This window comes from Spodoptera frugiperda, chromosome 1, assembly GCF_023101765.2.
Source record: "Spodoptera frugiperda isolate SF20-4 chromosome 1, AGI-APGP_CSIRO_Sfru_2.0, whole genome shotgun sequence".
Classification (NCBI taxonomy): Eukaryota; Metazoa; Arthropoda; class Insecta; order Lepidoptera; family Noctuidae; genus Spodoptera; species Spodoptera frugiperda.
In genome coordinates, this window is record NC_064212.1 from 1534058 (window position 1) to 1557084 (window position 23027).

Consider the following 23027-nt stretch of genomic DNA (forward strand, 5'->3'; position numbering starts at 1 on the left):
AACCACTCCGTTCCTACTGCTGCTTTTCGAGCCGGAGCCGGGTCAGGCATCAGCTCTTCTCGGCCACATCTGTGGTGGCTCTGGCTCTTTGGGACACTACTTCTGGACTTGTCCAAGGCGGGAGAAGTCATTAAACGACTTTTCCCATCAAAAAATTAAAAAATATGACGTATGTGTGTGTTTGTGTGATAACGAAAAATACCTCGCACTATGATTTGCATAGATAATATTATAATTTAAATACTTTCACTTTGGTGACTAACTGATAAAATAGAAATTGGAATGTTAAAGGAAATATTTTTTTTATTTAATTTAAAAACATTAAAAGTAGGTATCCTTGTTTTAAAAACTGATAAGTAATAGTCAATTAGTATAATTTGGAGTAGATTTTCTTGATAAATACCTTGTGAATGTTATGCATTTATTTGTAATATATTAGAATATTCAGAAATGTTATCAAACTATGCGATATTTATTTTAATTTGTAAGTTAATCGGTTATATTCCCATGTATGTATAATACTATTTCTTACACGTGGATTTTTTCTCTTTTATATCTGTCTTGAACTTTTACGATTAGTTCTGATTTAATAACAATAAAAAAAAAAGATATTCATAAATTCAGGTGCAATATATTAGCTATTCGATTTAATAAGGTATAGTTAACTGATGTTATTCACATCACACATCATCAGCCTATTTAAATGGCCACTGTTGACCAAAGGCCTCTTCTCGCACGGACAAGGTTTGAGCTTTTCAGGTTTCCTCACGATGTTTTCCTTCACCGTTAGTAGTTTCTAAACAATCTTAGAAAGTACATATAACATTGGTACTTTGCCGTTGTTAGGTTTCGAACCTGCACGTTTATGAATGAGAAGCGGGCGTCTTAAACCTCCGGGCTACCATGACATCGGTAGATAATTAGCTCACCCTTTAAAATTTTACAAACTTCATTATAACCTAAATAATCTCGACACGACAGCTTAACATTTTATAATAAAGGTCCTGACTGATTGTATCATTAAACATCGACTGTCTACACTTACGAATCGAATATTCGCGATTGGTACTCCGATATAAAGAATGACAATAAACGGACAGCGTCGCGATATTCGGCCGAGATACTTAATGTGTGGTCACCCTTACTTTTTACTCGATGCCCGATTGTATTGTGTTATGAATAGGGTTATTACTATTTTGTTTTTATTATCGATTTTCTTTTTTTTGCGTGAATAAATATTGAACATATTATGTATTTTATTTTAGTATGTTTTTTAGGTGTAGATAAAACCAGGTTTCTTTAACCTCTTTAACTTTGACCCGAAGTCTATATTAACAACGCACGTGTAAAAACCTGTTATCTAATTCTAGACCAGTAGTAGTAGTGTTCAGTCATATAATTTTTTCTCACCAGTCAAAGCATAATCTATACTTTACTTGTCATATTTTTCATTTCTTTTTAATGGGTGAAAATCGTCCAATGACTTCTCCCTCCTTGGGCGAGGAGAGAGAGAATGCCAGACTCCTATTAACTAAAAATCACTCCATTCCTACTCCTGCTATTCGAGCCGGAGCACCAGTAAACCCGCTAGTTAGTCCACAGCTCCAGATATTTTCCAAATTAGTATCTAAAAATTTGGTTTAATAAACCAAAAATATCCAAATTTTTCAAAACCCATTTTCGCAGTCCCTAGTTATGAATCAATATACATTTCGGTTAAACATCTCCAGTTTTTATGTGTCTCTTGTACTGTTAAAATTGAATGGGCTAGTACGATTAATGCTACATTATGCTGTAAGGTGTCCTCAGCTATTGGTTGGAGTGAATTTAAAATGCGTTCTGCGGTCGTTAGGCAGTTGTCCAGTTGGGCATTATGCAAAATGGCCAGTAAATATGCACGTTACCTTACATGGGGTTGTTTATCTCGTCCGTTTTGTGTACTTACCTGAAAAGAGAAATGGATATTTGTTAAATAGATTTATTTTTGAAGGGGATTTTTGGTGTTTTTTAAAGATTTGGAGATGTTTTTTCAGTAGGGAATGGAAGAGATATAAAAGACAGTGTATTTGTATAAAAGTACACATGTAGATATTGTTGTTTTTTTCTCATTGCTTTAAGAATTAGTCATATCTAAAAATAAATTAAATTAAAGGATTGTCAACCGTTGTTTGCTTATTTTTAATTAGCAATTAATTTCATAGTAATAGCGTTGATAGACAAGCTAATAAGAAAATAATAATAATAACTTACTAATAAATAACAACTTCCAAAATCAAAACACCATGAAATACCCCATCACATTTCACCAACACACTCTTAAATCAATAACAGAATAGCAATCAAAACCAATTCACCGCAAATAGGCCACAAACATTCTAAAATTGTGCCACAAAACCCATGGCACTTTGCACCCCATGCTCTATGACATAACGTCACCTACACACTACACACCGGCAGTAAACTCATAAGGAATGAGGAAGTGGAAACAGATCTTTATCAACACGCATTGCGTTGTGTCAATAAAAGTGGCAGTGTGCGTCAACAACTAATACACGTGACAGTTTATTGGTTGTTTTGTGAAATATTCAGGTTAAAGTTGACAATTTTGTGGGTCAGGAGGTTGTTTTGGAGAGTGCATGGTGGCAAGGGGTTTCTAGTTCAATTGTGTTCAGGAAAAGTGTTCAGAGTTTTTGTTTTTGCACATTCTTAGTAATAGGGAGGTGATTTTGGGGGATGGGGGATAATCTAATTACTTCTCCGGGCTTGGGCGAGGTCCCTTATAGACCTATCAGACCACCACAAATGGGGCCTAATAGGGCTGATACCTGAACCGGAGCTGCGGACTACCTAGCGGGTTTACCGGGGCTCCGGCTCGAAAAAAGTAGAAACGGGGTGGTTTTTAGTCAGTAAGAGTCTGACACTCCGTGTTGCCTCGTCTAAGGCGGAAGAAGTTATTTGATGATATTCCCCCTCAAAAAAGGATAAGTATAATAAGTTTTATTAACATCTCAATGTCATTCAAGTGAGTTCCAATTCCCAAACGACACAGTATCAAGTATCAATGAAGTTTAACACATAATATATCAAGATTCTGAATTAATTGCCAACCACATGACCTCTAGAAATAACATCTAACACTAATATTAATATTTATAACAACATTCGGTATTTATTAAGCATTAAGTTGTCATCAAAATATCAGATGATGATTATAAACACATATATCACTGCTTATACGGTTTTGTAACGAATATTATAGCGTGATGAAACTATAAACAATTTGTATATTTACATCTGAAACTCGTTTAATAAGATTTCTTTGATGACAGAGAAATATGATGCGGTTTGCAGTGTGGCTTAAGTTAGACAATTTAGCGAATTTGCTTTACGTTGAACGAAAACGGAATGAAAGCGCTCTCGTTTCGTTTAGGATATTGGTAAGATCTTTACCATTATAAACAACAGTCCACTGCTGGACTATGGTTCTCCTTTATACAAGAGGGTTTACTATGAGTTTCCACGCTTGGCAGTTGGGTTAGAGTTTGTAATTTAATTAAGAGGTTCTGGTTTATCATATAGCAAAGAGCGATGCTGCTCGGTCTCTGTCTCTGTCTTAGGTAGCTTTTACGATGGCCATAACAAGAGAAGGGTGGGACAAATCTATTGTACCCTACTACCTCAAGGCTAATCATGAGCAGGAGCTGCACTTTTCATTACTTTTAAAGACCGTATAGTCTCACAACTTCAACCACACTCAAAGGGCCCACTATCACTTTCTCAGTAGCAAGGTTGTACGCATCGCGTGTCTACTATCACGCTTATCACGCCATCAGGGCACGCAACTGACACGCATTGTCATGCGTGATGCGTGACACGACTGCCGTGTCAACGCACCTTATTTTCAGCCATTTTACATACTTCATGCGCTTATGTGACGAATGTGGCGATCAATCAGAGCGGAGTTGAGTTGTCATTGTAGTTCTTCATATTTATTATTTTGTTTTGTTGTTTATTTTTGTTTTGGTATAGTGTAGTATATGGGTAGTTTCAAGTGGGGATTGTTAGCAATCTCACAATTTCATCAATTTCTGTCATATTCTTTTCATTTATGCTAGGTTAATGCAATTTGTATCATTATATAATGCTTTACAAAATTGCAAATTTTTGGAAAGGGACATAATAGAATCATAGTAATGTATTATAGCGTCAATTATTTATCAATTTTGAATCATGAGCCCAGTAGGGCTGAGCCTCATCCTGAGGTGCGGTTTGCCGAGGCTCCGGCTCGAAAAGAAGGAGTAGAAACGTGTTGATTTTTAGTCAGTAAGAATCTGAAGTATCAGAGTCGGACTGACTAAAAAGGTGGGAGAAGCCATTGGATGACTTTCCCTCCTCAAAAAAGACTATTGATCATTAATAGTACTTTTGAAACTTCACAACACACTTTAAAATTATTACTCACTTCATATTCATTTCAATCCAACACATCATCACAAACATATCTTGACACAGCACTTATACACAGAACACAATTCAAACCTCAAGACAGCAGTTCCTTTGACATACACACATGAGCCCCCGGCGTCGTCCGCAATATTTAGCATCTAGAAAGGTATTAAAGCGCACAGGGTTGGTACAAAGCTAGGCGTGGGAGCTGATACAAATCTAGGCATTGTCCACGCTTCAGGTCTTGTGTCTGTTAATAGATTTGCGTATCAAACCCGACGGTACTACCAATTTATATGTACGGAGTGAGGTTCAGCCGAATTATATGGTGTTCTGTTGTTCAGATATCTCTGAATCAGTCTGAGGTGGTTTCGGAGATAGGTACCTATGTATCTACGTCTTTGATTATTTGTGTGATCTACAGATTGTTGGTCTGGGGTTGCGTGTGATGTGTAGGTATGTGATCATTTGTTTGTAAATGCCATACGTATGACACAGATTTTCATTTTCCTAACTTTTTTAGGGTGTGATAATGTTTAAGAAAATTGTAATATAACACACAGCTACATGGCCGGATACCCAATTACTTCCCTTAACAATCCCCGATTCCTCAATAACCCTTAAATTCCTAATCCCCAAATAGCCGGCAACGCACTTGTAACACCTTCTTTGTTTCGGATGTCCATGAGCGGCGAACATGGTCAATTGCAATCAATTGAACCTAATGTTTTTCAAAATAGGTAAGTGCGTGTCATCTCATTGTTTATTTGTTTTACATTAGCAAAATCTGTGATAGCACATAAATACCTATACCATCTGTAAAGAGCCTTTTTTCTATAAGCCATAAACATTTTTTATACATATTCTTTGTCACGCCTTATTTTAAAAGTCCCTAATTAAGTGTTTGACTTCCATAAATCTTAATCAACAAATTGATAAACTATTAAATATTCATTCAAGACAAGCTTCAACTAATCTACGGGCTGTTATTTTCTGCTTTAATTACGAATAATAATTCAAATCGGTAGCGTTTAGAAAATAAATATTTCATTAATTTATCTGCAATAATACTGCAAATGATCTATAAAAAGCCATAATGTAAAATGTAAGCCGGCAAACAAGCAGACGGGTCACTTGATGGTAAGCCATCGCCGCCACCCATGGACACTTGAAACACCAGAGATGTTGTCAGCCTTTTGGGGATTAGGAATTTACAGGTTGTCGGGGATTGGGAATTGGGGATAATTGGGCCTCCGCTAACCTCAATTCATTCCACAATTTTTCAATTCACTCCACTGAAAACATGACTATGTATTATGTTAATTTAGTTAGCGTTTATTATCGAAATAGATAAGCATTGGGCGCGCCTGCCAAGCCCGTTTGTATCGTGCTGGCGATATGCATGCTTAATTAATACAGGCCTACTTTGTTTATAGTCTAATTATGATCCAACTCATCAGTGGGTTAAAGAGGGTTATTGTTTTAAAATTGGTTCATTTAAATTTTTTGTTTTGTTGTAAAACCACTAATGTACCTACTACTGGTTAACTTAGTTTAAGAAAAAAAATACAAATGACACTAACAGTACGTGCAATGGGAAATAGTTTCATTTACGTGCTTTTCCACCAAGATGTTATGTGGCTGTGCGAGGAAGATGAGCAGCTCAAGTATGTGATGTATCGATAATAGCCATCTATACAACACTATATGTCCGTTTTCAATACTAAGTTAGTAGCTGTGCGAGGAAGATGCGTAGCTCAAGTATGTATGTATCGAAGTAAATCCATAGCACGCATCCATACTACGCATCTTCACAGATGGGGCCCAGTAGGGCACAGATGTGGCCCAGTAGGACTGATGTGATCCGGAGCTGCGGACTACCTAGCGGGTTTACCGGGGCTCCGGCTCAAAAAGCAGGAGAAGGAACGGGGTGGTTTTTAGTCAGTAAGAGTCTGACACTCCTTCTCGCGTCGCCCAAGGCGGGAAAAGTCATTGGCATGATTTTCCCCCTAATAAAAAAAAATTAAATACTACGCATCTTTCCATATAAAAAAAAACAAAGTAGCATAGCATATCTCCGGCATGAAAGAAAAATTAAAATTGCCTAGTTAGCCCATTTCTTTATACTTAAAACATTTGTATCTTATTGAAATTAATCGTATAACTACCAAGTATCTACTTACAAATAGTAAAATTACCCAATAACTCCACTAGGTAAGACTAACCAATGACCGTTTATTTTTAACGAGTGCAAGATGGAGTGTGATGGCCCCGAGTGGCTCCTATCTGCGGCTAAAAGCCCAGTATCTATCGAATCTGGAATGGGCTACACGTGTACTGATAACGCTTGTCTAGACTGCCTGGATGTCTAGCTTATTTTGATTTATTTTCTTAACAACTGGCTTTCGTACGTGGAAATCGATTTTAGGTGTTTTTGAAGGAATGCTTTTGAAGGATGAACATTGAAAGACAAGTATTTTTTGGAGTTAAATTAATAAACAAAAAAAAAGATATTACTCGCATCTCATCAATTCAACACGGTTCTAAAAACATATTATATCATATTTAACACGTTTCGGTTCAAATATAAATATATAATTTTAGTATTTGTATAATCATTAAAATTGGTTTTGCAATTTAAGCGTGGCGTTATTTCTTAGGATTTTTTTAAACCAGTGAATAACGGGACCTTATAAATTACATGATAAATTTTCCAATAACCTGACTTTATGCTTACGTACTGACATTATTTCAAGAAATCACAAACTCTTCAATATTCATCCTTCAATTGCATCCAATACGACTAGAACTCAAAATTCAAAATCCTCGACATTTTTCCGAAAACTTTATAATCCCGATATCTCAAAAGCGAAACATAAATTAAGACACTGCAGATAGACCACATAAATCTGGTGTATCGGCCAATAGGCGATCGCTATCATCCCCCTCCCATACGTAACTTACCCCCTTTTGAAACCCCCTCCCCCCTAAAAGCGAACTTTCGTTATCCTACACACGTACTGCAACTGAGAATCGAATTAATATTATTTAGATTCAGTGTGACGTTGATAATGCTCTTGTACCTAAATTATATTGTATATTAAAGACAATTAGTTATGTAATTGTTCTTTTGTATTTTTACATTTTTTTTTTTACTAGAAATCTTGTAGTGTTTTATTTTTGATGGTGGAATATCATCCAATGACTTTTCTAGGCGAGAGGGAGTGTCAGACGGGGTGGTTTTTAGTCGGTAGTCTTACTCATACTCCTGCTTTTCGAGCCGGAGCCCCGGTAACCAGCTAAGCAGTCCGCAGCTCCGGGTCTTGTAGTGCTTTAAAATTACTATATTATTTTCTTTTAAGTTTATAAAGTTGGGGAATTAGTAAGTATTCAAGGGCGAATAAATTACTTTAATACGAATAGGGAAATGTCAGTACTTATACGAATATTAGGTAAGAGAACTTACTAGATAAAATTCACGGTACTCGTAGAACCTTACAAAACAGCATTCTCAATGATGGATGGAATATCCAAGCAGTTATATCTTATGCCGTGTCTATTCCCGCTAACTCAAAATCAATTTGTAGCTGAGTTATGTAGCAGTCCAGTCAAATAGATTTCGCCGCTATTCATTGCAAGCAACATTGTCTCTATTAATATTATCTAAAACAATATTCACGAACAATTCGCTATAACTTGTCTGTATCAAGTATCTAAATCTTTGAATATGACAAAGCAACAAATTTCCACACTTCAATCTGTTTGCGCGTGGGCATAATCGCGAGCATCTACGAGCGGAGCCGAAGCGGCCCGACGCGACCCGAGCGCGCCCGAACCTATCGCCAAGTGTGTCCTGTGCTATCTGACAGACGTGGGTGGCCGATCTATCTGAAATGCCAAGTTGAAGGGAATGTGAATTTGACGGTCAAATGGCCGGCTTGATAACTTGCGGCTATTTATTTAAGGTTAGCAACCCGCGCCCGCGAGCCACTTTAGTTAAAGGACGCGGAGTAAAACAATGTTGTACAAAGCTGCGTAGCCATATTTAAAGCGCATAAACTTCGACATTTAAAATTAAAATTAAAATTCGAATTTTCGCGGCAATTATTTGACATTTCCATTTAACAGATTATAAAAATCAAACCATAGACAAACTTCCTAAGTGAGACGAAAGTTTTAACAATAAAGAAAATTCTTTAACTTGAGATAAATAAAGATTTTATTTGCAAAGAAAATATTCAACAAGATTATGATGCTGGATATTTTTAACGGCAAGCGGATGAGCAGACAGATAGGCATCGTTTGTTAGAGTGAGCTAATCGATTTGCAGCCAGCGTCTTATCTTACAGTAAATATAAAACTGAATGCGGTCTTATCGCAAGATTTCGGAACGGAATTTACATTGTGAGATACGATACGATTTTTGTAAAGCTTTTGTGGAATTGGTAGATAGGTACCTAATTTTGAAAGAATTTACGGGACAATTATGATAAAATAACTGCATATTGATATAGATGTTTTATGCAATACCTTTAAAATCTGTAAGTATGGTAGATTTAATTTAGGTTCGATTCCCTACCATTTCGTGAACCTGCAAGTTTTTAATATGCAAAACAGATGAGATTTTTTATTGATTTGGATGATTTTGTACACCAATTATTACCATAGGAAAACATCTCATAGAGAGGAATTTCACAACTTGATGTTTTACAAGTAACCCAAGGAGACAACTAATTATACCGTTTTTTATGAAATACGACAAACAAGTAAAAGGGTCATCTGATTGTAAGCGATCAGCACCGCCCATGGACACATGCAACACCAGAGGAATCACCGGCATTGCCGGCCTTTTAAAGAGGAATCTCGTCAAGGCTATTTTCTTGAAGGTACCGTTCAAAAACTTAGAGTGACGTCGATACAATGGACACAGACATCACGTAGTCAGACTACAAACAAATCAAACGTTACCTTTTTCTTACATATCTCATATCTGCCTGAAGAATTTATTGCCTAATTACCAGCCGTTATTGTTCTGTATATTATTTATATTATGTTGGACCGGTCCAGCTTTTTATTGACTAAGATAAGTTCAGATTTTAATGGTAATGGGAGACACGTAAATGGGATAAGTACTGCCTTAAGAGCGCCGATTACGGAGATATTGCGAGCTCTCGTGAAAAAAGATTTCTGTGATATTTGTTTGGTTGATCTTTTGTCAAGCAGATGTTTTTGGTTTACGGTTTGAGTGTGGGAGAGCCATGCTTCGGCACGAATGGGCCGGCTCGACTGGGGTGATACCACGGCCTCACGGAAAACCTACGTGATACAACGCTTGCGATGTGTAAGTGAGGTAACCGAAGGCCCAGTAACGCCTCTGGTGTTTCGGGTGTCAAATTATGCAGAAGCTATAAACTGAACCGTATGATACACGAATGTGATTTAAGATTCAATAAAAAAATTAACTTGAACAAGAGTTTCGCCTTGCAAAATAAAAACTACAGCAAACTTTATCAGATATAATATATTGGAAAAGTTTAACCTAAATATTAATAAATTTAATTACGACATAGCACTAAAATATAACTCTCTATGATTTCTTTAATGGGAGAGATGTGCACTTAGATTGTGTTCTTTTCTTTTTGTCGTCGCAAGAGATAGTGCTAACTGTCATCTCAGTTACTAAGATAAAACTATTTACTGTTTAATTAGGGTCCGTATCGTGCAATAAGTGGCGTTTTATACCTTGTTTTATGCAGCAATTTGCTGTCCATTACACATGACAGAATCCTATTTATAATCTATGCTCGTATAAAGGCGGGATTATTGCACGATGACGTGTCTATGGTTGCTTTTATAATCTGTACGATCGATGTTTTGATTTGAAAATATGAAAGATATGAAGCTTTTTAGATTAAATAAATAAATGTGTGTGTCTAGTTATGTTTTTGATGCGATACAGTTTTGAAGGCTGCTTGTTTAAATGTAGACTGGATATGGAGAGAGAAATGTAGTCGTTTAGTTTATACTTAACCCGTTAACACATAGGACACATTTTATCCCACGGGACCGCGGGCGAAACTGCTCGCAGAACCTAGTCCTTAAGTAAACAGTAATTAGGACATAGTAATTTTATCCGAATTTTAAGTATTTTTATATCTCACAAATCCGCAAGCGATGTAGAGGATAAGTGATTTTACACCCATATGGTGTCCAATGGGCATTTGTAGTCACGTACGTACAGAAACACAGACATAAGTAATACCTGATGCTATGCTCTAGAATTGAGACAAGCACTTAGCAAATATGATATTTCTATCTTCATTTTAACACATTTAGACTTTAGATGTGGCTGTCATCACTTTGATAAAGATAAGAGGAATGGAGGTAGTGATCATCTTAGGGCAACAGAGTAATGTCATTGTTCATCCCGCCCATTTTTTTTTAATTTGAATTTAAATTCCGTATACGTATCGTGTGGGATTACTGAGTAACAATTATATTATTTCAATTCCATCGCAAAAAGTACTTAAAAATAAGGCGAAAAACATCTGGGCATTTGTCTAAGACTTCAGGTTCGTTCAAAATTAGCCCTAAAGGTCATTTGGAGCATAATGTACATGAAAACACTAGTTTAGAAAATTTTCGAGCAAAATTTTTTGAGTTAGTTAATACGCTTAATTTGTCATATAAAGATTCACAAGTCCTTTACAATTAACACTTTTGTGTTAATTCAAGCTCAAATCACTACAAAACCGTCCAACACCATCCAAACGTAGCACAGCCGTAAAACGCCACAGATAACCAAAAATTCTCCCGCCATAAAACATGCGAAACGCGTCACTTTCCGAAAACATGTTACAAAGCATGTTGACTTGACCTCAAGCATTAAAAGGCTTGGGAGTGTGAAGTTTAAACAGGCTATAGGTAGTCTGAAATAAAACGCGACAAACGCCGGGTGGTGGGCGCTGATAACGCGAGGCGAGCGTCGAGCCGCGTCGCGCGCCGCCGTGCCGCGTCGCGTCGTGTTGCCACATTCAACGTTTTTATGTTGTCTATGGATTTTAGTGGGGTTAGAATGTTGTTAGTGTTTATTTGTTTACGAATTTGTTTATTGAACTAGGTTTTTGATGTAGACTATGTTTTCAGCATAATTTGTATTTTGTGTGAGGTTTCAGTTTGTTTTGTAAAGTTTATGTGTAGTTTAACATTAGGTAAAGATAATAAAAAACGCATAATTAACGTTGAGTAACAAATACTTAATTTAGTTCACAAAACCCATAATCTTATTTATCAACTCTCAAACAAAATCAAATATTAACCCACCAAAGAAAAAACAACGACAACGCAACAAATAAATAATATTTTCTACACTGGCAACCCGTCCGCCGAGTGATGGATGCACTGTACTGATAACACCCTTTTGACTTAAACGCGGCCAAAAGGTAAACATAACTCCATATTGTTATAATCTCTGTTTTTTTCTTTTTATAAATAATACTCAAGATTGTAAGCGTTTTAAGTTATCTAACCACACTTTGGTGTACCGTAATTAAAAAACTAACGTGCTACTATAAATTTTGTCTATGATGCGTGTTCCGTATCCTTGTATCGCCGCCATGACACTAGTGTGGGCGACTTTTTTTAAAAGATAACGGTTTTAGTCGATTTATTTGTTTTTAGGATAATTTAGTAATTTAATAGTGTGTTGTCCCTTATTTGTATGCCGTACCTCAAAAATGGAATAAGTATCTTAGAATGCTGTTGGTGAGTGGTAAAGAGAGCCAATAAAAAAATTAACTCATTTTCTGATTTCCATGAACCTAATATAATAATAAGCATAACGATTTCATTTTCTCTACGTAGTCGCATTGGATCTCACATAAAATAGGCATTTATATAGCAAACTGATTCTGACAGGCATACAAAATAAGAACAATATATAAAAGATTTATATTTCGATTGAATTCTACCAAAATATTCTAATTACAAATTTTAAATCGCCAACCCGCATTGAGCAAGCATGGTAATTATTACTCAAACAGTGAGAAGAGGCCTTTAGTCAGGAGTGGCCATTGATAGCAAGCTAATTTTGAGAGCCATAGATAATAAGTACAATATAAAAGATACACACTTTGATTAAATTCAACAAAATATTCTAATTATAACCAAACACCACTACTAAAAAACAAAACCTCACCACATTTAACATTAAAACACCAACCACACAACACTACAACAGCCACACAGTACACAGACTTACATAAAATTTTACACAGTTGATATTTGTACAAGTTCATGTGGTATGTAGTAAAATAACGAGTCGGCGTGCGAGGCTCTGATAAGGGCGGGCGGCGCCCCAGTGATGTATAGAGCGATAGAATGCTGCTGGGCTGTAAGATAACCTGCCATTGACGCTCTGCGTGATTGACTACTGCTACCAGAAATTATACTAGGATTTACGACCTTTCCAGACACTTTTTGCTTTGGTTCACAGTGACAATGATGAAAAATTTTGTGTTGATAGTCAGATTTTTGGTGGTGATGATGATTTTCGTGGTTGAAAAATTAAATTTGGATTTGTTGTTAAATTTAGGTACTATTAGCTGTATTGTAATGCTTTATTCGAATCATTTTTTTTGTCCTTATGGTAATCGAGTCTCCAATGATGAAAACTATACTGCCATTATTGGGTGGTGAAAGCAGATTAAATGACGTCACGGAGTCGACGTCTTCTGATGACGTCACTTGGCAAATTATAATTTTATTATAACTTTCGTGAGACATACTAAATTAATTATTATGTTATCGGCTTTCTCACGTAACTGTTTGACGGGGAACTTCATATCAGCTTGTTTTTTCCAAATCACCTTTAAGTTTCCTCTTCTACTCACATAATCTAAACTTTTAATTTTCAATCGCTTATATTATCATTAATTTGACCATTAGTCAGTTCAGATGTTATCTTTGCCGATTTAATTATCTCTTAAAAAGAATAAACCGCGTCTTTTATCTGGAACCGGAGAATTTTGATAGTGAATTCGTGATTTAGATGTTAAGACTAGAAAATTAGTAGAAGTAGCAAACATAGCACATATAATGCAAAATTTAAAAATGTGGATTTGCCGATATTGTGTAATAACAAAAAAATCGTTTCATTTTGGTTATTTCTTTATTACCTTTCCTTTAAAAACTAAACAAAATTCACTTTTAACTAGATCTAGATATGATTACAGATATTATAGTAAAATGTTCAATTAATTAATTTCACGTTTAAAAACTATTTTTGCCATACTGCAATAGGTTTCCGAACCATTAGCAAATGGACTCCTAAAACCTGCCCGTAATAGTCTAATCAATAACTTCTTAAGCAAAATCTCATCATAAAAATATATCTATCTAAAAAATATGCAGATTCACACGGAATCTATTCATCTTATCAATATCATTTTATCTTGAAGATATCCCACGGAAATTGACTGGCCCTATCAAAATTAAAAGTATCTCAGAAATTAAAGTGATAAGGCTTAGTTTGGCATACTTTCACTTTGTAGAAATTATTGCTAGGTTTATTAAGTTTTTATCTAAGTATGTGTTTTAATTTAGATTCTATAATATGTTTTAGATAGCGGTTATAAAATTATTTTGGTGTTTAAACTGCTTCATGGCAATTTCACGTGCATGCCATGGGCCATATTATCGCCAATAGGAAATCCCCTTAAAGAAGACAACAATTAGCTGCAAATATCATCTTTTAAATTAAAATGCAAATTTTAGCTTAAAATCGTAGCCAAACATTTTCTCAGTCTCTTTTAATCGAACCACTAAAGCAATTATAAAGTAAAACTAACAATAACATTGCCGCCAAAACATAGAACCCAAACGTCAAACGCATTCACCAAAGAGATCGCACTTACTCTATGGTCCTCAAAAAAAAACTTTTAAACACAAAGACAAGCGACGAATCTCAATGAGTCAGTAAGTCAATTAGCCAGAATATGTTAATAACATTTAGCACACGCTTCTAATATTATCTTATAATAAAACATTGACATTTCAAGCCAGATAACACCTAAGTCATCACCGATATGTATTTAAATCATACTTGAGTTTCGTCTCGCACGAGGACTTTATCTTAAAAAGCACTCTGTGGTATCTTGCGGGCCACAATCTCACATATTATGTGCCTATATCCTTTGTAAGGGCAGACGCATAAGATGTGCTAAGAGGGAGTTTACAAATCACTGTTTTAAATAATTATATTGACTTAAGCATTTACACTTCGTGATTCTAAATCTGGAATTTTTACGTTCCTGTTGGAATTTGGGCCTTTATCTACCCCAGACCTAATTAGGCGTGCATGTCATGTTAGCAATTATAGTACTTATTTTGGGATTTCGAGAAATCTTCTTTTAAAAATTTCCCTGTATTCTCCAAAGCAGCTTTAAAATTTCGCTGTTTTACGATCAATTATTCTTATTATAATTATTAATTTCGCCAGTATATTGTCTTCCACTAACCATATCACTAGTAACAAAAGAAATAAATATATTGAAGATTACCGTGTCCAATTCGCTATATTTATAGTTTTCTTTTTCACAGAAATTTGGTCATCAATAACTTCAACTTTATTCCTATCTAGGAATCAAAATCGCTTGCAACGCCTCAAGAAATAAAGGTCATATTCCTCTATCGCAAATATAACCCAATATACACGCACCTCAAAGACCAAAGTGATTCATTTGTCTCATACTATCCCGATGTTTTAAGTTTTCACAGATAATGTAGATGGAGCCACTAAATTAATGCCCCGGCGTTACTTGCGTATCTATACTTAGATTAGTTGCGTCGCTGTTAAGTTAGGAATGTGAATAATTAAGTTACGGTTAAGTATGTGACGTAGGTATGAAAGTATTGTTAGGAGATGAGTGTAAAATTGTTTTTAAGTAGCCCTTTCTTGCGTCATTTTATTCGAAGAGTGATATTGGTTTTGGCTAGTAATTCTCTTTTTTTACATTTGATGGGTCGATTTTTGGCCGCTATCTCGCCTGATGGTAAGTGATGATGCGGCCAACGATGGAGCATGTCTGCCCATAAGCAACCTATGGGCAGACCTACATATACCATAACTTATGATGAGACAAGACGAGGCGAGCCTATTACCATATAATGGATGCTGATTCCTTGAAAATTAATCATTACTGAACATTTCTAAAATTGGACTTTATTGAAAATCGCGTTTGGCTTCGTACTTGGCATGAAATAGCAAAAGCACCATATTTATTTTCAGAACTTACATCTTGTTTATTTTCGTCTCCCAAGTATTTAAAGCTCACAACTCACACTTCCGGGGAATAGTAACATGTATACTACCAATAACATACCAGTAAACATATGTAAATTAATTTAAAATCAGCTGCTCAAGATGTTAAGACCGAAATTCGAGAGAAAATGAGAGTGGACCAATTAAATCGTTATCAGAGATCTGAACTGAGACGGAATCGACATCACTACCTGTGTAGATTAACCGCGTCTACTAGTCATGGGCTTGTACGACAAGAGTGAACTTAAATTCAATTAACAAGAACTTAAATTCAATTAATAAGAAGGCAACTCTTACATTTTTTATGAAAAAGGGAGATGGATGGTAAGTTATCAGCACCGCCCATGGACACCCGCAACTCCAGAAGAGTAACAGCTGCGTTGCCGGCTTTTTAAAAAGGAGTACGCTCTTTTCTTGTACCACATTTTTGTAATAACTATCGTGAGACATACATGTGATGAAGAAATCGTGATTTTTTGTCAACTCTTTTTTAACAGTATCGGTTTTTCGATATAATTGTGTGATAGTAGGTCTTACAAAAATACAGTGGAGATGTAAAATACAAAGAAGATGAAAAATATCCTGAAGCACCTCTTCACAAGACAGGTTGCTATAGCCAAGTGGCTATGGTAAGCCTGCCAAATGAGAGGCTTGAATAGGAGATCGCGGTTAAAAAAAAATACAGAGAGTGCTGCTACGAGTATGAACTCACTGTTAAATGTTTTGTGGTTAAAACAGCGAGTATAGTACAACCTGTCACAAATACCTGACAACTACCAGTTACCACGTAAAAGATCAGACAAACCTCAGAAATCTAAGATACACTTCGACAGTAGAACACGAATGCAAATGGCGTCAGTATGAGAGCTGAAACAATGTTATCTCAAGTAGAGCAACGTTAGCGGAACATTGTCGCGACATTCCCGCCACATTAGACACAAGTAACATAACAGTTTAATTAGAACTGCATCTAAACCGTATTAGTTGCTGTGTAGGCGGGTGGTGGGGTGAGCGATAGGCGGATGGCGGTTTAAAACTGTCAACTAAAAGCTAGGTCTTGCCTGTCGGAGCTAAGGACTACCTAGCGGGTTTACCGAGGTTCCGGCTTGAAAAGCAGGAGTAGGAACGGGGTGGTTTTTAGTCAGTAAGAATCTGACACTCCCTCTTACCCAAGGCGTTTTCCTTCGTGGTTTGTCAGTGGTATCTAAAAAAACTAACAAAGTACATATAACTCGGAATCAATTGCCGTTGGTAGGTTAAGAGCCTCAGGCATGAGAAACAGGAGTATTAAACCTCGACCACCACCACACTACTCGTATATATTATTATCCAGAATTAGAACATTAAAAAAAACAATCCTCCTCTACTTCTTCGACAAAATGTATTCTACCCGCTACCTCTTACAACTTGCACCAACAAAACTATGGCCAACTTTTGGTGTTTCGTATTGGATCTTGCAAAGTTTGTCGTATCGGCAAATGTATCGTAGTCGATGTCTTGAACAGTGCAAACGGTTGCAAATACAACGTACTCAGACTATTACTGCTAGTAACTGCATAAAGGAGATTATCCTATCTATTATGTGATATGGAGAAATTATATATTTCTTTTTTTGTTATAAAAAATATTTTTTCTATCGTATTGAGAAAACTGTAATGTAAATGATAGATTTTAGATAAGATTTTATAAATAAATAAATAATTATGCATTTCTTATGAGAGTGTCTGAATTAGAGAGCCTATATTTTGAGTTTCTGTGAACTTGGATATGTAAAGAGTTTTTCTTAAGATAATTTTATTCAACCTTTGAGAAAGACGGAAATGAAACTTGGTCTTGACTATTAACGGTGATCAACGAAAGCTTCACAACAATGATAACTTGTTGGTTTCAAAGTAAAAACCCGAAACGTTTCTTTACCTAATAAACTTTTCTTATCGATACACAAGTAGATACAACACACACATCTACTATCCGAACAAAACCATATAAAAGAATTTCCCGCACAACAGTCCATCATGGGAGTAAAAACTTCAACCACGATACCCGTTACGGAAAGAGCAAAAAGCGAAAATTACTGATTGGTATCTCCTCTGAGCCCCAATGTATCATAGCCAGGTTTATCTACGAAGCTTATCCTAACATTGTGGATGAAAAATGTCGAGAAGCTTAGAGTACAGTTTAAAATTTTATACGTCCAAGATCTGCACTGTATCTCGATGCACCGGAGTTTCCCTCCAAAACTTTTACTTTGCTAGACTGTGTTGCTAGCTTTTTGGTGGGAGTTTTTGCCGAAATTTTGGGAAAATTTCGCTGGTATGAGTAAATAAGATTATTGTTCAGTAATTTTCGATTTTTTTAATACGATGTAAGATAATTTCTTGATAAGTGGAAATGTTATTTATTCATATTGATCTGATTTTTCTAAACAGTCTCTTTATTTGGTCGTGTTAATTTGAAAGCTGTTTGTGATGCACTATTGGAAAGCAAAGAATAGTGTATACCATGTAAGATATGAAGATCATGAGGGTTTAAAAGCTAGCAAGTTTATCTTGTAAATGGTGTAACCACAATGAAAGCTGGCAACACCGTCGCAAGATACAGCGCCCTGATATATTCCACTGCGATACAAACTTGCGAACTCGGATGTTTCAGATTTCGGCGAATTGTTCTGAATTTTAAAGTAAATAAGCTAGTTTGATAGATAACGACTGGAGATACCAGATACTTGGTACCAGATTGCTTGCACTTCTTCACAACTTTCTACTTACAATAATAGTTTCATGCATTTCGTTTTAAACTTAGGTTTTAGAATACTTTTTTGATGTTTTGGGGAGTTTGCTTTTAACCTACAGTTAAATGAATAAGACCTAATGATTGACTGTGCGATTAGTTGGGTGGTTATGAAATAATACTTTTTCTGAACACAAAAACATTAATTTTATTGGGTTCATACCGTAGACTCCGTTGAAAGTAAGGAATTTAAGGCTGGTTGTTGGAGAATCGAGAATTGGGTAGATACGCGAGGCGGTAATTGGGCCTCCGGTAACCTCACTCAAACAACGCAAGCGTTATTTCACGTCGGTTTCTTGTGATCACCCGTAATATCATCCGGTCCGGTCGAACCGAAGCATGGCTCTCATACACTTTATTTATTTAACTATAGACTTCAATACTTAGCACACAAGAATCAGTGTAACTAAACTCATAAAATGCGAGTTCCTTATGTTACGGTTTACGACGTATGTCCAACAAGTTTTTAATGCATACAAAAGTTAAAGGGATAGAGGCTATAATATCTTTAGTTTTATCGAGCAATAAACGTGGCTACATGCATCTCTATTAAATTGATTGGACTGGGAATTTGTGTGTAACTAATATTTAAAGATTAAATAGTCATCATTTCTTTGGATTGGTTTTAATTGTTGTGGTCAATTTAAATTAGTTTGTAGACAAATGTATCTAATGATGAATGTCACCACTGACAATCAGTGAAGGAAAACATCGCGAGAAAATCTGGGTTTACAATTTCAATTATAAGTTTGAAATCGCCAGCCCGTATTGAGCAAGCGTGGAGATGTATCCTCAAAAACCTTCTACATACGAGAAGAGGCTTTGGTCAGCAGTGGCCACTAATAGGCTGTTGATGTGAAATACTACTAAAAAAATCGAAATTATCCTAAGCTTTTTTCTGTCTCGGAGATCTAACTCAAGACCTCTTGCTTGGTAGTCGCGTTCTCAATCACAGTACTAACAAAACAGTCTTGGATCAAGACAAAATTTTAGATGCCATTAAAATAAATTAACATATACGTATACAAAGACAGACAAACAGCAATAAAAACAATATATCAAAAATCACACAAACGCGACTATAGTTGCCAGCTAATAAAAACAATTTAAGTTATTGTCTAACAAATAATAAATACATGGCAACAAATTACAAAAACTGTCAAATGTATGGGAGTATTGTTGAAATGTATCATTTTAATGGATATTGTGTCGTATTAATATGGAGATAGGATCTAAATCACAATATCTGAGGAGCGTCTCTAAAATTACGTGTCTGACATTGAGTATTGCCAATTGAAGGACATATACGCCCACAGCTTAGTAAAGTTGTATAATGACGTATTGTTGTATAAAACTAGTTGGTAACTTATTAACTTGCGATGATCGAGTCCACTCCTTGATTTATGTAAAGGAATGGACATTAACATAGAATACCGTAAAGATATAGATACTACTATAATAATAAACTAGATACATCTATTGATTGTGTAGTTAGGTATCGTAGTCTAGTCTAGTTTATAAACAAATCTTGCCTAAAAAAATATAGACTCATCCCTATTACATGCGACGTATATAACACAAATGGTGAAAAGTGGGTGTACATTGTATAGCGGCATTACGTGCCGTAATGTGCATCTCTGCCTACCGCTTCGGGGCTAAAAGGCGTGACGTTGTGTGTGTTCTAAAAAAACTAGTTTCCCAAGCGTATAGCGTCAAATCTACTTTACTACCTGTACCTTATCGTAGGTATCCTTCACACCCAGTACATCAGGATGTCAGCACACACTAAGCAAGCAACAGCATCGAAGATAACAAATTTACCATAGTCCCGATCGCAGAACAAATTTACGAGGCCCACAGCGCGACCATTTTAGAAAGTTCGGCCACTCCATACAATAGCGGAGGAAGTAACCTCTACTAACGGCGTCGTTACGCCCGCTAACGCCCGTTAACAGCCGTTAACGTACGTTATCAGCGATACAGGGCGGGCGGAAGATCACCTGAGGCTAACGCCCCGCCCGCCCTAATGCATCCGCACTTATTTATTCCCCTGTTACAGGGCCGATATGTTTCCTGAGATGTGTATCTGCGGAACCCACGTAGGGTCAGTTCCACTTCCGCCATATTGTTTTTCAGGATTTTAAATTGTGTTGTAAATGTTTATTTTGTAAGCTTCCGCAGAGTAAAGCGTCTTCAATTAAATTTGATGGCGGTGTCAACCATTTTTGATCTCAGTGTGAGAGAAAAAGTCAAGTGCCGTTTCCATAAGAGTTAATGGTTAATGGGCTACGTGCCGTGTTTGTGCGCCGGAATTTAGCCGTAAACGGTAATTTATTTTGAGGTAAATTCTTATTTGTTGAGCAAAAATCTCGGTAGACTGTTAAACAAAAATATACGTCTAAGCGTTTAAATCGTCCGGAGCTGCGGACTACCTAGCGGGTTTACCGGGGCTCCGGTTCGAAAAGCAGGAGTAAGAACGGGGTGGTTTTTAGTCAGTAAGAGTCTGACACTCCCTCTCGCTTCGCCCAAGGCGGAAGAAGTCTTAAAAAAAGCGTGGTGGCCACACTACCACAAGCCAAACCTAAACTATATTACTCAGACTATTTGACCTTCCACTCCCACAAAAATCAACACAACCACATTCACCACAAAAATTTCCAAAAAAAGATAAATATTACCAAACCAACCAAATATTCCTGCACACCAAAATAAAAGGAAAACAGTTCCATAGCATAATTGAGTAGAAGTGCAGAAAGATAAGGCTCGCACTATCGGGCCATTAGTGAGCGTACCTGAGTCGATATATTCAATTAGAGTTGGGCGGGCGGGCGATGCTATCTGGGCGGATTGGGCGATTCTAACACCTTTTAATTTCGTGCTAACTGGAGGCTTTGTTTCGTAATTGAGTTATGGATGTTGGGGTTTGTTATTGTTTATAATCTTAGGAGTTACTTACTTAGAATAAGAATTAAAATCATGTATTGGGTTACGTCTTTTAAAAGAGTAAAAATGTGTTTCAAATGTTTGTTTTGTGTAGCTTTCAGGTTTAATAAAAATTTATAGAAATATTTAATTATATATAATAGAAAAATATTTAACGGTGCTCATTGCTGTTTTTCCTGCGGGTCGCAGGACACGGTGCCCACTATCACCGCGTTTAATCCCGATAAGGAGAGACCTCCAAAAATATAGGATAATATTATACATAGTAACTATACAAATAGGTACTTAATTTATCAGTCTATCCGTGTTGGGTTGCTGTTTCTCCTCAATGCACTTACCTGTAAAAAAAACAAGAATAAATTAATTTACATGAACATTTAATACAAAAACAAATATATTTACAAATAGTAGTTACTTAGAGTTTAATTATATTATTACACAGATTGGGATAACTTCTACCAAACTGGCATCCATACATAAATTGCCAAACAATAAAATAAAAAAAAAAACGCACACGCACAACAAAACTCAGTCACGAATTTAGCTACAAATAACCTGCGCAGTAATCTAAAAAATCGCCAATGCGCAGCCGTCCGCTGCATATTCACGTCACAGCACTTACTACCAGCTGTTGTTCAAAAAAACAAAATAAACCAAATGAAAGTGCGACGTTACAAATTGCAATGTTTCTGACACGACAGTAATTAACGTTAAGTGTTGATAATACTACATTCTTATGTAAATTTCGATAAAGAGCGAACAGCTTAATGCGTGTAGTCTGTCAATGTGAGTGGTTTTACTGTTGATTGTCTGTATAGTGGCGCGGTGATAGTGCTGTGACGTTCATTTGTTTATTGGGTTAAGGTGATTTTGTTTAAATTAGGTTTTGTTTTCTTTAAGTGTGGGAGAGTCATGCTTAGGCATGAATGGGCCGGCTCGACTGAAGTGATGCCACGGTCGAGCAGAAAACCGACGTGATACAACGCTTGTGTTTCGTTGTGTGAATGACGTTACCGGAGGCCCAATTACTGACATGCCTCAAGGCCCCCATGCCTCCAGGTCCATGCCCCCATAGCACACATCTATAGCACCGCGATCATAGAACGCATCTTTCCATATAAAAACATAGCTTAGCTGTTTCCACCAGTGCTAAGCTATGTGTACCAATGAATATGAATGGTGGAAGCCAAACGCATCCACAGCAACGTAACATATCACATCTCTGGTGGAAAAGCAAACTAAAGAAGCCGCACTAACAACTACTGAACCAGTTAACAAGTTTTCTACAAAACAGTTACAAAATAAAATCATCCTGAAAATTCCTGAAAATTACTGAAACGACTTTATTTAAAAGCCGCGTGTCTTAAACTGAAAGTTTGTCTTTCCAAAGGCTTCAGAGTCGAGCCGTGACTTGAAGCCTTACTCGAAGATTACAGGAAGTAATTTATTTTTTAATATATTTTCATGAAATTTTCACAGGTTTATTTAAGTAGGATTCATTTATTTTGAGGAGGTTTTGTAGCTTAAT

At 36.2% G+C, this 23027-nt stretch overlaps 1 protein-coding gene across 4 annotated transcripts in view; it reads right to left on the reverse strand.

Annotated features, from left to right (window-relative positions):
• The window catches only part of LOC118273222 (zinc finger protein ush), a 196856-nt gene that overhangs the window by 21901 nt on the left and 151928 nt on the right, over nt 1-23027 (reverse strand). The window contains exon 2 of one of the 4 annotated variants that reach the window (XM_050696181.1): nt 1905-1945. The exons of the other annotated variants lie outside the window; for them this stretch is intronic. The gene's annotated coding sequence lies outside the window, so the exon portion shown is untranslated. The remainder of the gene's footprint in view (nt 1-1904; nt 1946-23027) is intronic. 4 annotated transcript variants of the gene reach the window in all.